Source organism: Panthera leo, chromosome B4 (assembly GCF_018350215.1).
Source record: "Panthera leo isolate Ple1 chromosome B4, P.leo_Ple1_pat1.1, whole genome shotgun sequence".
NCBI classification, from domain to species: Eukaryota; Metazoa; Chordata; class Mammalia; order Carnivora; family Felidae; genus Panthera; species Panthera leo.
The window spans coordinates 4508952-4526259 of NC_056685.1; the positions used below are offsets into that span (position 1 = coordinate 4508952).

Genomic DNA, 17308 nt, shown 5'->3' on the forward strand with positions numbered 1-17308 from the left:
GAAGGTAGGGACTGTGGTGAAAAAGAGGAGCGTGCCCTCCTGGAAGCGCCACCTGCTGCCGCGCTCTCTCCGGTGCTGCTTGTAGGACGGTCGAATGCGGACTGTTTCGTGAAATCTCCGGGTCTTTAGTGTTAGACTGTGCAAGCCCAACAGCTGGTCTGCAGGTCAGACGTGGCTGCGCATTTCCAACGTGTGACCCATCACAGACTAACCTCCAGGGCACACTCGAAAATGATTGTGTATCCCTTTATGTAAAAGTGTAGTTAAGTCCCCAAACCTGGTATCCCCGGAATTACTTAGTCCATTTTTGTCGGTTGCCAAATTTTACAGAATCATCTCAGTTTTAAGAACCTTTTTTAAAGATTGTTATGTAAAGGTTATACATTTTTTAAGTGAGATTTTTTAAATGTTTGGCATCATGTTTAATGATGGCAGCTGCTACTTGTTTTTAAAGACAAGGTATTTTATAGGTCTGCCCATCAACGTTTTACCAGATCCAGCAAGGCCTGTGTGTGTGTGTGTGTGTGTGTGTGTGTGTGCGCGCGCGCGTGCGCACGCACATAGGCGCAAACATACGTAATGTCTTTATGGAAGAATTGTGTGTTTTAAGTGTTAGACTTTTTGCAAAACAGTTTCAGTTATATTTGAAAATCTTGTATTCAAAGAGAAAAAAAAAGGATGAAATGGCAACCCTTTTTCGGTAGGCTTCAAATCAGACCACGTACAGAAATAGGACAGTATTTCATAGTTTGCCGCGGTAAAATCCATGGTCAAATCTACTTAAACATGATCCTCCTTTTGTTTACCCCAACTTCAGCAGTTACCATCATACGATCGAATGACAGTCATTTATCTGTCTACTCGGCTACTCGCCCCTGGATTATTTTGAAGCAGATCCTTTAGGTTGTATCATTTTCTCTGTATCATCAGATTTGGTGCTCACACTGCCTTGATTTGTCTGGCACCTTTTTCTGTTTTGGATTTGTTCATTTTGTCTGGAGTTGAAATTCATAATAAAGTCTATATGTTGTGATTATATGTCTCTTGATAGGTTCTGTGGGTTTAATACGTAGGTTCTCTCTCTAGCTTTTTGCTTTGTTGCAGTTTTTTGTGGTCGAAAAGGAAATGATGTGTAGAGCTTTTCATAGCTCCATGGTATTTTGTCCCTCTCTTTCCTTTATTTCTGTTAAACGGATAGATCTCGAGATCGATTTGGGCTGTGTACTTCCCTCGAGAGGTATATAATAATCATTTTGTGCTATTATCAAAATGAGTTAATTATCATTGCCTAGATTTATTTATTCATTGAAGGTTGCTAAGTGGATATCATGCCTTGATCAGTCATCTTTATTAACGGGAACACTTCCATAAAAAGAAAGTTCCCCTCAGCAACCATTTGGTTACTGTGAGGTACTTACCTACACTAAAGGAGGGTAAGTGCTTGATTCCTTTACCGGTTTTCAAAAGAAATGAGTTTTATTCGTTAAAATTCTCTAAATGTAATTAATGATTTTTTTATATGACTATGAACTTATGGATATTTGTACATTTGTTGTGCTTTGATCTATTTCAGTTACTACTCTTACAGTGCTTAAATTATCCCATCTTTGGCCACTGGATGCTGCTTCAGGATGGCTTCTATGTCCCCTTTTCCCCCAGTTTTAAGATATAATTGACATACAGCATAATGTAAATTTAAGGAATGCAGTGTATTCATTTCCTGTATCCTTTTGACATGACCCTCACCTCATATCTAGACACTTAAGCCTAGCCTCCTTTTCTCCCAGGATGACAAGTTATTCCAGGCCCACTTGTACATTTTGCTGTTGTTGTTTCTTAATGTTTATTTATTTTTGAGAGAGAGAGAGGCAGAGTGTGAGCAGGGGAGGGGCAGAGAGAGAAGGAGACACAGAATCTGAAGCAGGCTCCTGGGTCCTAGCTGTCAGCACCAAGCCCCATGTGAGGCTGAACTCATAAACCATGAGATCATGACCAGAGCTGAAGTTGGATACTTGCTTAACCAGCTGAGCCACCCAGGTGCCCCTTGTTGTTGTTGTCGTTGTTGTTTCTGCTCCATACCCGATGTCAGTGGTCATTTCTAAAAACCCTGGTTTCCTTAGGAAATGGTAGAGGCTTAAACCAGGGCATTCTGAACACTCCTTGCTGCTTTATTCATTCTTGTTTCTGTGCCTTTTTAATGGACGGAGATAGGAAACATGTCATTTTTTCAGATAAAGAAATAAATTATGAGTTTATACTGATATTTCAAATTCAAGGCTAAAGTATTTTTACTAATTTGCATCAATATTACTATCTAGAGCTCTCAGCCACACCAAAAATCTCAGTCTTAGGGACACTGACATAATTACTCGCTTGATTTACTCACAGTTCAAAGTAGTCTATCTACATTACTGCAAATCACTACTGCATTACATAAATGAGACAATTACTGAAAACATTTTATGTTATATTTTTCAGATTTTTTGATTTTTACTTAAAAGGTATAGTAAGTATACACAAATTTCTGTGTTTTTAAATTGTTGAACTGAGACTTTTCTATGTGTAATTATGCCAGAAACCTACTTGTTCCTTTTTATTTTCAATTTTTAAGAACTACTATTTCTTAAATTTAATTTTTCTTTGGGGTGCCTGGGTAGCTCAGTCAGTTGGGCATCCGACTTCGGCTCAGGTCATGATCTCGCAGTCCGTGAGTTCAAGCCCCACATCGGGCTCTGCGCTGACAGCTCGGAGCCCGGAGCCTGCTTCAGATTCATATTCTCTCTCTCTCTCTCTCTCTCTCTCTCTCTCTGCCCCTCCCCTGTTCGCACTCTCTCTGTCAAAAATAAAATAAAAACATAAAAAAATTTTTTTAACTTAATTTTTCTTCTTAATCATGTAATAAAATTGTATGGAATTTCAAAGTCAGCTCCACAAGATTCTTGTTTCTATTCCTGGATCTTCTACCCTACATCTTTCTTTCATACAAAATCCTTTTTTTTCTTTTTCAAATATTATGGTTTATTCTTTCACTTTCTAAAAATATAAGCAATTGCATATATGTTCCGTATATTTCACTTTTCTGGCTAAACAGCATGCTGTCTTTCATTATGTGTTCTTTTTTATTTCCTTGTTTGTTTCGCTTGTGTGTTTTTGCTGTGATATGTCTTTATATAGCAAGGTTCATGTTTTCGTTCTCTTGGTTATTTTTGCCTTCAGTTTCCCCTTTTTAGCTCTTGTAAATTGGTTTATTCCTATGAGCATATTTTAATCAACTAACACCTCTTCTCCCTCATCTCCTTCTCTCCTGTTAATAAAATTAAGTAATATCTCTTTATTCTACATTGGTACATTTAAAATATTGAGTGCTTATTTTACTTTCCAAGTACATTCACCATTCTCCATTTCTTAAAAATACGTTTACCGTATCTAGAAGAACAGAGCACGTAGGCATCACAAACTGTGCCGTGTACCCTGATAACCATTACTTAGACTTTAGCTCTGCAGGTAAATCTGCACGAGTGCTCAGCACCTCGTGTCCGTGCCTTCCTAGGTTGTGGATTGTCTGAAGCTCATTCCCTAGCAGAGGGGTCAGCAAACTCTGGTCCACAAACTGGATCCGACCTGCTCAGTGATTCACATACGTTGTTAATGGCTACTTTTTAAAACACTGCAGTGGCAGAGGTTGAGTGGCAGTGACAGAGACCATCTGACCTACCAAGACTGAAATATTTGCTCTTTGGCTTTCTACAGAGAGTTTGCTGACCCCTGCTCTAGAGGTGAGTAAATGCAGAGGACTCGTTAATGGGAACAGGATTACATGAGTTACTGAATGTCCCTGTCGGTTTGTTTGCAGTCGTTGTACTTGAAGGCTAGTTCGGATGGATTGAAATCCATGACTCACGTTTTCTTCCTTGGATAAGCAAATATTTCACTCCATTGTTTTCTGCATAAAGTGCCACTGTTGAAAAGTTTCACTAAATATATACTTTTGAGTCATCTTTTATTTTAGGAACATCTTTTCTTACCGTTTTTGTCATTTTTTTTCTATTCCACTGTTTTGTCTTCCCTCCCTGCCCTTTGTACTTAGCATGGATTTTAGAAATCTTTTATATTTACTACTTCGTCTCAAAATATTTATCTCTTTATATATCTTTTTTATTTTTAAACTTGTCTTCCTTTTTGTCTTTTTCTCTTAATGCAGTAGACTGATTTTTTTGTTCTGAAATAATTTTTCTTGTGTTTTGTTTTTGTTTTTTTTTTTTTTTTTTAGTTCTCTCCCCTCATTTCACATCTTCCATTCTCTACCCACCTAATTTTTGAGTTTGATGTTCTTTCATAGCTTCTATAATCTCCTTTTTTATTTTATGCTATAGACAAATTATTCTACTTCACATTTTCTGCCTTCTTCTAATAGCTTTAAAGGGGATTTATGATTTTCTGTTGCTCTTTTGTTACGTGCAGTCAGTTCTCCTATGGTCAGGGGAGGAGGAGTGGGCCCTGGCAGCCCTTGTTCGGCTTCATCGCTCCGGAGCTCCCTCTTCTGGTGTCTTCAGGAGGTGGTTTTGGTTTGGGGGGTTTTTTTAGTTTATTTAAAAAAAATTATTTTAAGGTTTATTTATTTTTGAGAGAGAGAGAGGCAGTGCAAGGGAAGGGCAGAGAGAGAGAGAGAGACACAGAATCTGAAGGAGGCTTCAGGCTCTGAGCTGTCAGCACAGAGCCCGATGCGGGGCTCGAACCCACGAACCTTGAGATTGTGACCTGAGCCGAAGTCGGACGCTTAACCCCCTGAGCCACCCAAGCGCCCCTAAAGTTTAATTTTGAGAGAGAGCACGAACAGGGGAGGGGCAGAGAGACAGAATCCCAAGCAGGCCCCGTATTGCCAGTACAGAGCCTGATGGGGATGCGGAGCTCAAACTCCGGAACTGAGAGATCATGGCCTGAGCTGAAATACAAGACGCTTAACCGACTGAGCCACCCAGTGGTTTGTCACAGGAGAGCCTCATGCTTTCCGAGACCTTTCTTTTCTGCTCCCTCCTTTTTCTGTCTGAGCTTTTTCTGGTCTTTGCCTCTATTGCCCTATTCACTGCTTGGACCCTCCTCCTCGCAGTTCTCAGAGTGCTGTGAGTTCCAGAGTTTAAGTGGCCCAGACTGCTAACCTTATTGCTTGGGAGGGTCCCTGCCCTCAGCCTGAGAGTTTGATCACGGGACCGTTCCCAGTTTAGACTACTGGGTGCCAGAGAGTGGCTCCCCTGTTCTCAGGGCCGTCGGAGAAGCCCAGTCGCCTTCCCTCCGCTCCTTTGTGCACAGAGGCTGATACCATGGGGGTCTCATAGCCGTCCACTTCGTCACTTTCTGACAGACAAAAGGTTTGTGGGGGAAACACTGCCTCTTCCTTTCACTGTAGTCTGTGTTTTCTGTTGGCTGTGCTAGGTGCTCCAGCTGCTTTTTTTTTCTTTTTTTTGTGTTTACTTTAAAGAGAGAAGACCGGTCAACGATTTAATTAACATATTAATGAACGAACCAACAGAATGGTAAAGCCACTCAAAGGACTATAGGAAACACTGAAGTCTTCCAGTTACTGAAAGAGAGAATGGTGGAATGAGATTGCTAAATTAAATTAGATGCAGAACAGGTTAATGTCCTCATCTCCGTCTCTACCTACAAAATGTATTTGCATTGCTGTCGGTATTCAGCTCACATCTACCCTGACAGAGTTGCAGGAACCCTATCAGTAACAGATAGTGAATCAGACAAAGGGTACATGGCCCTAGAAAACGAGATAATCCATTGAAAGGACATTCAGGAATTCCTTTTGTCTGATTTCACGGTTTGGATATTTTCTTTTCTTTTTAATTCTTTCCTCAATTTTGCCACCTTTCTAATTCTGAGGTCTGCTCTTTTATAGCTAATTTTGGAATATTAGAGTTTTTTGTGAGCATGTTTTTCTACCATACTTTTATTTTTTGTAGGGGTATTATTTTTTTCCCTTATACTTTTTTTCTTACGAAAACTTCATATGGGATTTGACTGTTCCTTTTCTATTGGTCATTATTATGTGAAAATAGTTTTCGAAAGGAAGAATGAGTCCAGAGAGCTTTTCTAGCTTTCAGACTCTAAAGCTTCCTCTTCTCTTGTCTTGTCTTTAAGAAATGATAAATACAGATACACTCTGAGTTCTTCAGGACCTGTTTTCCTCCTCAACTTTTATCTAAACTTGCTCTTTCCCGTATATCTGTCACCTCTCTTCCACTCTACTTGAAATCTCTTCCCAGAACTTGCACCATAGTGTAGGGTTTTGTCTTGGAAGGGAGCTTTGAGGGTTTCTAAGCTCACGTGTTCCCAGCCATGAACCCATTACTGCTACCCTTGAGTAGATGAAACCCTTTCCAGTTTCAGTTACTGTGCTCAAAATGGCCTGCCTCACTTTGCAGTGAGTAGCTATTGATAGTTTGGGGATTCTTCGGTACTCAAACATGACAGATGCTGTTTTTCTCTGCTGATACTATATAGGTTATCATACAGTTAGTTGTCACTAGTTTATCCACATTAACTTGTATGTTTGGATTCATGGGGGTGTGTACCTTATTACATGGTGCTGTATGTTTTGACTTTGGGGTTTGGTTTTGTTGTCCTTGTTCTGTATGTTTTTATGGAAGGATATGGAAAAATTGTAAAACTATGTCACTAACACCACCTTAGTCACAGAGTTATGTCTCCCGATGTGGTGAAAGGCAAATTTGGCTTTCCTCTAAACCTAATACAATTTTAGCAGATTTTATTGACATTGAATTTACTGGAATTACTTGAATTGCTATAATTTTTAGGATAGATCTTATATTATGAACTGATACTAATACTCATCAACTAGCCAAAAGATAAGCTTTTATTGTCATTCAAAATTTATCAAGTTTGGGACAATAGTTACACATTTGCATATACTACTGTTAACTTCTTCAAATTGAGGGATTATATTCAAGAAAGAAGTCCTTATAAAAGTTTGGTTACATTAACCAATCCCAACTGCATCCTATGCTTTGTAGTCTCTATTTGTTCCAAACCTAAGGAATCACGTGTAACTGTGATAAGAAAAGAATGAATTTGAAATAATTTATTGAATAACAACCTCTTTGTATCCTCAAAACTTCACTAGGGTTTGGTCTAAATTCTTTCTTTTATTCTTTTTTTTTTTTTTTTTTTAATTCCACAAACATTTATGGAGCGCCCACAATGTTCAGGTCCTATACTTAAACTTACAGATAAGACTACATACAGGCGGGAAACAAGAGCCTCTGACAAAACCCTATCTGCATAGATTACAGAAGTATGATGGTGTTAGGAGGAGGAATGGGAGAGAGAAATAGAAGATTTGGGGAGGTTTTAATTTGGAGCTGGATTTTTATGAACGCCAACACGAACTGGGGAAAACCAACCGCAGAGAGAGAAGAAGCGTCTATAAATGTCAAGAATTAAAATCAGTTATGTGTAAGGAACGATAAACAAATTATTTTGAAAGAGCCAAAAAAAAATATGAGGAATGGGGTGCCTGGGTGGCTCAGTCAGTTGAGTGGCCGACTTGGGCTCAGGTCATGACCTCAGGGTTAGTGAGTTCAAGCCCCCTGTGGGGCTCTGTGCTGACAGCTGGGAGCCTGGAGCCTGCTTGGGATTCTGGGTCTCCCCCTCTCTCTGCCCCTCCCCCACTCGTGCTCTGTCTCGCTCTCTCAAAAAAGTAAACATTAAAGAAAATTTTAAGAAATGTATGAGGAAGAACTAAGACATGAAGTAGTATAGAGGGTTCATTGGTCCCTTAATTTGAAGGCTGAAGATGATCGGCTGCAGTTCATTCATCTGAAAATCAACGGGGATGACATTGTGGAGTCTTGAACTGATCTTCCACAGCATGGTCCCTCCATCTGTGTAGAAAGTGCCAGTCCATGAGGGCCTGGCACCGGGCATGGAGGCCTGGGGCAAGAGTGGGGCTGTGGAGATGAGAAGAGCAGACAGGTTCTGTCTTCATCCCTTGTCTCTTCTTAGGTATGATCTTTCTTTGGAGAGCTCACTCACTCGCCAGATTCACCGTCTGTAACGGATGACTCCCTGATCTGAATCTTTAAGCCAGATCACAGTCCTGTTTTTCGGATCCTTTTATCCAATTGCTTCCAGAAATATAGCCTTCTAACTGGACTCCCTGCCTGTAGCCTCTTTCTGATGCCTTATTGATCTTTCTTTGGTCTTTTCAGTACCTTGCTTAAATTCTTTCAGTAGCCACTCATTGCTTTAAAGACAGAACCCAAATGTCTTGTGTAACATGTAATCCCCACTATGATGGGTTCCCCTACTCCGTCTCTCCAAAATTTCTCTTATCATACTTCCTGTTTCCTTTCCCTTGTACGTCCTTATTCCTCTTCTTTGCCTGGAGAATGCCTGCCTATCCCCACGAGGTCATTATCTCCAGGAGCCCTTCCCAGAGTGTTACCCCTCTCCCTGTATCCCACCCCCACCAACCTGGGCTGGTTGAACCATGAACGCCCTAGGTAGGGAGAAGTGAATAGAGAAGGAGTAAATGAGATTTCTTGAGAAGGAAAGAGGGTCAGCAATGAAGTTCTGATCATCACAGAAGCATTAAGCTGTATTTACACCTTGAAAATAACGACTCCGTTCTGGCTGCAGGCCAGAGTCACCTGGGGAGCTTTTGGGGGAGGAGGGGGCTGCTAAGCCCTGTCCCAGACACCCTGAGTGTGGGGGCAGGAGAGTAAGGATGGGTGACGTTGGGACCTGAGAACATCTAGGTTTTGTGTTTGTTTTTGAAGATGTCTGGGTGATTCTGCGGTATGGCCACGGCTAAAAACTGAAAATGTGACCTTTTTTTTTTTTTTAATGTTTATTTATTGAGAGAGAGAGAGACAGAGCGTAAGCGGTGGAGAGGCAGAGAGGGAGACACAGAATCAGAAGCAGGTTCCAGGCTCTGAGTTGTCAGCACAGAGCTCGTCGCGGGCTTGAACCCAAGAACCGTGAGATCATGACCTGAGCCAAAGTCGGACCCTTAACCGACGGAGCCACCCACCCAGCCGCCCCTAGAATGTGACATTCTTAAAGTTGTCTCTCTCCCCAGAAACACACCATGAAACAGATACTCTGCCAGCTCCCCCAGCCCTGTTTTCTGCCTGGCCTTTCCTCTAAATACAGCAGTTTTATTATGTAATAAGCTAAATATATAATCAGTTTGTATACTCTTTTGATGCCTGTTGCTGGGAACCATTACTTTATTTACCTCTATACTCCAGTCACCTTAGCCACATGGCCTGACACATAATAGATGCTTGGTAAATATTTAGTGAACGAACAGATAAAGTAGTATAGGTCAAATAAGTGAAATAAGACTTTGGACTTAGATAAGCGTGTAACATGAGCATCGTGTTATATATTTTGATTTCGGATCTCTCACACCAGCAATTTAATACCAATGTTAACAAATTGTCATGTGGTAGATCATTGGCTGTTTGTTGAAATTGTGGTTGCTTATCGAATTTGTCTCTAAGTAAAATTTTAGAACTATCTTTTATCAGTTTGCCTTGCTACTATATTATGTAGAAAATTATTTTTAAAAAGGAACACAGTATTTGTTTTCCAAAGGTGTTTCTCAGCTGTTTGTTAGCAACCATAACCTTGCCCTTTTCTTTTGATAGGAAGAGTCCAAAGTGACTTTTTACTTTATTAATGTAGAGTAATACTGGGATGAGTAATACTGTGTCATATTTTATGACTAAAGTTCTTTAACTCTGATCGTCAGTGATCAAAAAACAAACCAGAACACTTCAAAAGAATGTTCTAAAATACATAAATGGTTTGTTCTTTTTCAGAATGTCCAGATTTAGGGATCTCATTTCTTATAAGTTAAATAGTATATTGAAGGGTTATACTTTGAGTATTGGTATACTCTGTAAATTTTAGGTTAAACATAATAATGAGTTATGTATATTATTTCTAATAAATTATTTTAAAAGCATTTGCGATTGTTTAGAATTATAATTGTCTTTTGTCAATTCCTGGTTTAATATAATCTTACTTTTGAGAAACCCACCTCTTAGAACCATGACTGGTAATTGGCAGTTATTCTGAGGCACAGATTTGAGTAGTTTGAGGTTAGCCGGCAGGCTAAAGCCTAGTGGCATCATTTATGAATAGCTTACTGCCCTCCATCTTGCATTTTGATGTAACTTACGATCTCTACTGGCCGCCCTGTAAGATAACACAATAAAACATGATTTCTCTTTCGACAGAGGTCCAAAAAATAAAGCCAGCTGCTAGTATACGTGATGAAAGTGAAGAGGAACAGAAGATAGATATAGGAAAATGGTTCTTAGCCAAAAACATAAAAGTAAAATATAAAACAAATATTCCTGATAATGCTCTGAGAAGCCATTGAAGTATCCAGAGCTGTTTATCCTTAAGCTTAATTGTTCCTAGACCACTGTAAATCATTCCTGGACTGATACGTGCATTTAAATGCTTGTGTCCTTTTTTAATTACAAAAGTAATACAAGGATGCACTGTCCTTGTTCAAAATGTAGAAAAAAAATTTTTTTTTTAAGTTTCCTTGTATCACCTTCATCCTCTGAAGTAACCAGTTACTATTTGATGTGTCCCAGGTTCTTTTCTGTTTATTTACGTACTTTCACACAATGTGTATAATGGTGACCTATAGATTGTCATGTAAATGTGCTACAGCTTGCTTTTTCTCTTTGTCTCTTGTCATTACTATATAAGGCTGCCTTATTCTTTTTTGGTCGCCATATTGTACTCCATAGGCTAGAGTATGATAATCTACTTAACCAGTCCTTTAGCAGTGGCACTTTAGTATATTTTCCAGTTCTTCTATATTAAAAATAATGCTGCAGTGTATCTTCTCCTTGTGCACAAAGGAGGAACTGTTGCTATGTCTCTAATACAGATGTCAAGAAGTGGAAATGCTGGGTTGCAAGTTTCAGTTTTGATAATATTGTTCACTTGCCTTCCAATAATTTGACAAATTTAAACTTCTCTATCAGTCTATGATAATAAACATATCTCTACACTCTTCTCAATCCTGGACTTTCTTAATCTTTTAAATTTTTGCCAATTGTTGTGATAGACAACCAGACAGAAAATTAATAAGGAAATACAGCACTTGAACATAAACCAGTTGGACCTAAAAGACCTATACAGAAGAACTCTCTATCCATTAAGAGCAGAGTATACATTTTTCTCAAGTACACACAGAACATTCTTTAGATAAACTGTATGTTAGGCCACAAAATAAGCCTTAATAAATTTGAAAAGACTGAAATTATACAAGATATTTTTGCCATTACAATGGAATGAAACTAGAAATAACAGAAGGTAAACTGGGAAATTCACAAGTATGTAGGAATTAAACAACACACTATTGAACAACCAATGGATCAAAGAAGAAATCACAAAGAAAATTAGAAAATACTTTGAGACAAATGAAAATGAAAACACAACATAACAAACTAGTGGGATACAGCAAAAGCAGTGCTAAGAGGGAAATGTATAGCTATAAACTCTTACGTTAAAAAGGGAAAGATCTCAAATCAGCAATCTAGCTTCACACTTTAAGAAACTAGCAAAATACGAACAAGCGAAGTTCAAAGCTAGCAGAAGCAAGGAAATTATAAAGATTAGAAGGGGCATTACATAAATTAGGGAATAGAACAATAGAGAAAAATCTATGAAATTAAAATACGGTTATTTGAAAAGATGGACAAATTGACAAATCTTTAGGTGACTTAATAAAAGGGAGAAGACTCAGATACCTAAAATCAGAAATGAAAGTGGAGACATTACTACCAATATACAGAAATAAAAAGGATTATAAGAGAGAACTGTGAACAATTTTACACTACCAGATTGCATAACCTAGGTGAAGAGGACAAATTCCTAGAAACACATAACCTACCAAGACTGAATCATAGAGATAATCTGAATAGATCTGTATATTAAAGAGCCTGAATAAGTAACCAAAATACCTCTCAACAAAGAAAAGCCACTGACCAGATGGATTCACTAGTGAATTCTACCAAACGTTTAAAGTAGAATTCACACCAATCCTTCTCAAATTCTTCCAAAATATTGAAGAGGAGGGAACAATTATTAACTCACTCTTTGAGGCCAGCAATACCTTGATACCAAAGCCAAAGATACTACAAGAAAAGAAAACTATAGACCAATATCCCTTATGAGTGTCGATGTGGAAATCTTCAAGAAAATACTAGCAAAGTGGACTCAGCATATTAATAGAATTATACACTAAGACCAAGTGAGATTTATTCCTGGCACGCAAGGATGGTTCAACAAATGAAAACCAATCAATGTAATAATCCCACTGTAACAGAATTAAGGAGGAGAAAGCCTGGTGATCATTTCAATGGATGCAGAAAAAGCATTAGACAAAATCCAACACCCTTTCATGATTTAAAAAAAATAAAACACCCAACAAACTAGGAATAAAAAGAAATTTCCTATGGATAAATGAGATGTGGTGTATACATACAGTGGAATATTGAGCTTTAAAGAGGAATTCTGATACATGCTGTAATATGGATGAACCCTGAAAACATGCTAAACGAAATAAACCAGACACAAAAGGACAAATGTATGATTTTGCTTATATGAAGTACCTAGAATAGTCCAATTCATAGAGGTAGAAAATATAAGTTGTTACCTGGGGCTGGGGAAAGGGGAAATGGTAGTTAAAGTTTAATGTATACAGTTTCCATTTGGGAAGTTGACAGAAGGAGATGATGGTGGTGATGGTTGCCCAACAATGTGAATGTGCTTAATGCCTCTGAACTCTCCCTACTGTACTGTGCCCTTAAAAGTGGTTAAAGTGGTAAATTTTATGTACATTTCATCACGGCTTTTTTTTTTTAATGTGAGAAAAAAGGAAAAAAAGTAATTTGAGTTCTTTATGTCATATGGATATTTACCTCTGGTTTATTATGTATATTGCAGTTTTGTTTTTTAGTCTCTTGTTTTTGTCTCTTGGTGGGATCATTTATTTAATATTTTTACAGTTTGAGAGTTTTAGTTAAATTTTATTTTCATCCTATTTGGCATTTTTCAGACCCTCTAATTGTAAAGAATTATATTTATTTCAGAAATGCCTTGTGAAATTTTGTTTTTAGATTATTTTCATCCTCTCACTGTCTAGTCTTTGCTTCTAGAACTCAGGAAGATTTTAGAAAATCTGGAATTATGTTTATTAACTCTTTTTTGTTGTTTCCATCTCTTTAATCTTGTATGCTCTTCTCTGGGAGAATTCCTCAACTTCATTTTCTAGTTTGCTAATGCCTCACTACTGTCTATTCTACTAGTTAGCCGAACTACTGACATTTCTATTTTGGCAATAGATAAAATTTTGACAATTTTTAAAAATATTTCCAAGATCTCTAATTTTTTTGTTTTGTTTTCCCATAGTAGTATTTATTTTCTTTGATGTATTGCCCTCTGTTACCTTTCTAGAGGTATTATTTATATTGCTTTTAACCTCTCCTTCTGTTTGCTCTGTTAACTAATATAAAATAAGCCATAAATCAAATGAAGTTATGCTAAGGCCAATAAAGATTGTTTAGAAGTTGCAAACTTGTGAACTTAACCAGTTGTTACTACTTATGTGATTTTGTGTAAATTATGTAACCATTCTAAACCTCTGTTTTCTGTATTTAATGATAAAACTTTAATCTCAAATTTGATTCATAGCTCTTCTCCACTCTTCAGCACATTTGGCTGGCCGGCCTGCCTCCCTCCCCTCCTCCTTTTCCCTCCCCTCCCCTCCCCTCCCGTCCCTTTCCTTCCTTCCTTCCTTCCTTCCTTCCTTCCTTCCTTCCTTCCTTCCTTCCTTCCTTTATTATTGAGCTCCTACTAAGTGTTAGACACAGAGAACAAAACAAAGTCTTTGCCCTCATGAAGCTTACATTCCAGTGGAGGCATAGATTGTATCTGTCAGTGACCCTAGAAATGTGTAGAGGAGACAGAGAGACTGCTCATCGCATATGTCTCCACTTTTTTGAAACCCAGCCTCCTCCAAGATGTTAGGCAAGGAGAGGGGAGCAGAAATAAAGTCTCTTTGCCTTACTGGATGAGATTACATGAGCAATGGCTCCATCAAATGTTGATAACCATTCCTGTGAACCCTCCCTAAATATTGATAGTCTCTTGCAAGAGTAGCCACATCTTTTGGACGACCTCTAGCAAGTAGCATACCGTGCACCCTTCCAATACATGCTGGTTTTTGCCCACCCACATTGCAGTCATCCCAGCAAGACCATATCTTCAATCTCACCTCTGGGCTTTGTACTAGAGGATCCAGAAATTCATGTAGGTGCCATCTTGGCCCACTCTACTTCTGAGAGTTCCTAAGGGAAGGAAGGCTTGCAGAGTGGAAAGAGTAGTCTCATTTCAAAGAACGACAGGCCCCCAACACCAACAGCTTTATTTCTCAGTTCTTTTCTGATAAAGCGGGGGTGGCTGTAGGGGGTATGGATGGTGCATCCCTGATCGGCCTCTAATAAGTAAGTCCTGCAAGGAAGTCATGATGAAAACACATTGTCTTACTCCTCCACTGCCCGTGATAGATTTCCCTCACCCTCAGCTGATGGCTGGTGTCGCTTGCTGATGCCTCCTCAGATTGAAAATATGGGTGTCTTAATCTTGGTTTCTCCCAGAAAGTAGAACCTGAGGCAAAGCTTGTGTGCTGATATTTTGGGGGGCAATAAGGGACTGGGAAAAGGAGGAAACGCCAATACCAGGGTGAGTTGTTGACTTGGCACGTGGGTCCACGTTGCCCCATAGGGTATATACACCCTCGTATTTGCAGGTTGCACGTTCGTGATGCACTCGAGAAGCCCTAGAACAGAACACGAGATTGGTACATATGCAGCTGATTAAGGGGTAGGGTTAGGGGGTGTGAGGAGGAGGATACTGTGCGCTCCTTGTACTGTTCAGCTGTGCTCACGCACCCCTTTAAGTCCAGTCTGTCACAGAGACTTCTGGGTCGTGACGTGCCACCATCTCTGCAGAAGTTTTTGTACACGGGAACAAGTTACAGTCTCTGCTGCTGCATAAAGGCGTGATTCAGGAACACCTTACTCCCCTGCTGCCATAACAGGTCTCCCTCAGCCTTGGCCAGCACGTTGGTGGGTCCAAGTTGCTTGCCCCACTTCATCCTCGAGGGTCTGAGCCCCTAGTTTGTTTATCTCTCTTGAGCCTTGGTGGCTCCAGAGCCAGGCTGTAACTGGGAAACACCACATCTGGGAGTGGCGGTGAGAGGGACCAATTCTGCTTCCACCCCCTGATTCCTAGGACCAAGCGTGACGGCTGTGGAGGACATAGCACCATAGATAGGCCGTTTCACGTGTATCACACTCTGAGGGACAGTGCTCCGACACTGCAGAATTTTAACCCTGAGCTGCTAGAGTAGCTAACGCTTTAATAGACAATTCCATCGTCCTGTTAAGCTGTCTGCTTCTGGACAGCGGGGCATATGGAAGAACCGGCGGATCGGGTGATTGATTACCTTTCTGTTGTTGTGACTCCTTTGCTATGAAACGGGCCCCTGAGTCTGAGGTGGTAGTGTTGGGTAGGGTCTCGTAAGTAAAGCAGGCACTGTACAAGCCCTGAAAGGACGGTGCTGGCAGAGGTCCTGAGGATAGAGGAGGAAATCCAGCGTCCATGGAGACGTCAGTTCCAGCCGGGCCGAATCATGCCCACCGTAGTAGCAGGGTCCGACGTAGTCGACCAGCCGCCACGTCTGCTCAGGCAACGGTCCCGATTTCATCGTCCCTTCTCAACTGCTGGCAGGGTGGACACTCAGCAGTGCCAGTGGTTCCCTCGCCTCGGTGAAAGGGAGTCCCTGCTGGTGGGCCCGTACATATCCTTCATACCCGCGCTGTCGCCCCTCTTTCCATGGGCCTCTTCCGGAAGCACCACGACGGCCCAGGAGAGACACTTGTTGATAGGCACAGGATAAATCATTGTGTTTATCTAGTGCCTCTGAGGCACTAACCTAAGCATTAACATAAGACAGAGATCCCCCCACATTGTGCACACTTCCTAGGCCCATTTATATGCCTCTTTTCCAAAATTTCTTCTCTCAGCGTTTTTAATCTTGCCCTTCCGAGCCCCTAAGCAATTAGCCAGGCCATTGACTACTTCTCAGGAGCCTGTATCTGTCTGTACTTCATGCCCTTTCTCCCTCCGTTTAAGTAGACGGCCAAGTAAACTGCCTACAGCTCTGCCTGCTGGAATTGTTTCCCTTTACTGCTCTGCCTCAGGATTGTCCTTAATCAAGCACCACCCTCAGCTACCCACCCTCCCCCCACCACCACCAAATGAGGAATTGAAGGGGTAATATTGGTGTGATGTACCAGGACCGTCAGGGACATCTATGTAATTTACCTACGCCCTTTGGTCTTGTTCAGGCCTGGTTCCAAACAGACCGTTCCATCACATAATAGGTTGCCCCCGTACCTGCCCAACCTGGTGACTTGGTAGACTTGACCCTTTTCATTTTGGACACGTCTGACTGCGTCAGTCTTCTGATGTCCCGTGGGCAGGTCCTCTGTCTTTACTAGGGCTGCTAGCACACCAGGAGCACACGTGGTTCCCTGCCATGGAGGGCATAGCCTCGCTTCAGAGCCCTAGGGCTCTGTGTTGCAGTTCTGTTCCTGCCTTTGTCTCCCATGGAGACCCCCGGTTCCATCAGACGTGCTGGGTCACATGGCCTGTGCAGCAGGGCAGCTCGCACCACAGCCTGGACCCCGCAACCGAGGCTTCTTTTGCCCTGGATTCCACTCAAAACGGAGCATTGAGATTATTCCATTAACAGGTCAGAGCAGAATTTCCAGCTGCAGCAGATGTTTCCTCCAACAGATAGAGTCCTACCTGTTGCTTTGCCCCCTTCTTAGCGCCAGGGAATGCAAGGTACACCAACTTGTTCTTTACCGTAGAGGGGACATCCCAGAGAGCCTCAGGCCATCAGACCTATTCCAACTTTTCGAATGTGGCCGACCCAGAATTTTCATGGCATACATTTGACTTCCCAGGGTGTCCAGAATACTTGCCATTTTCTGTTCACCAAATCTTATTTGTATGATGTCATCAGTTTACTACACTAACATGATGTTCTGTGGATAGCAAGTCCTTTTGGACTCTGGGACAGAACAGAAAAGTTAACAGCCTCGGGACATGAAATACAAGCTGCTGTCCTTCCCACCATAAAAGCCAGTTACATTTTATCCTCCTTACTAAT

At 40.6% G+C, this 17308-nt stretch overlaps 1 protein-coding gene across 2 annotated transcripts in view; it reads left to right on the forward strand.

Moving 5' to 3' along the window:
- Positions 1-17308, forward strand: part of NET1 (neuroepithelial cell transforming 1) — a 60216-nt gene that overhangs the window by 23643 nt on the left and 19265 nt on the right. The window lies entirely within an intron of this gene.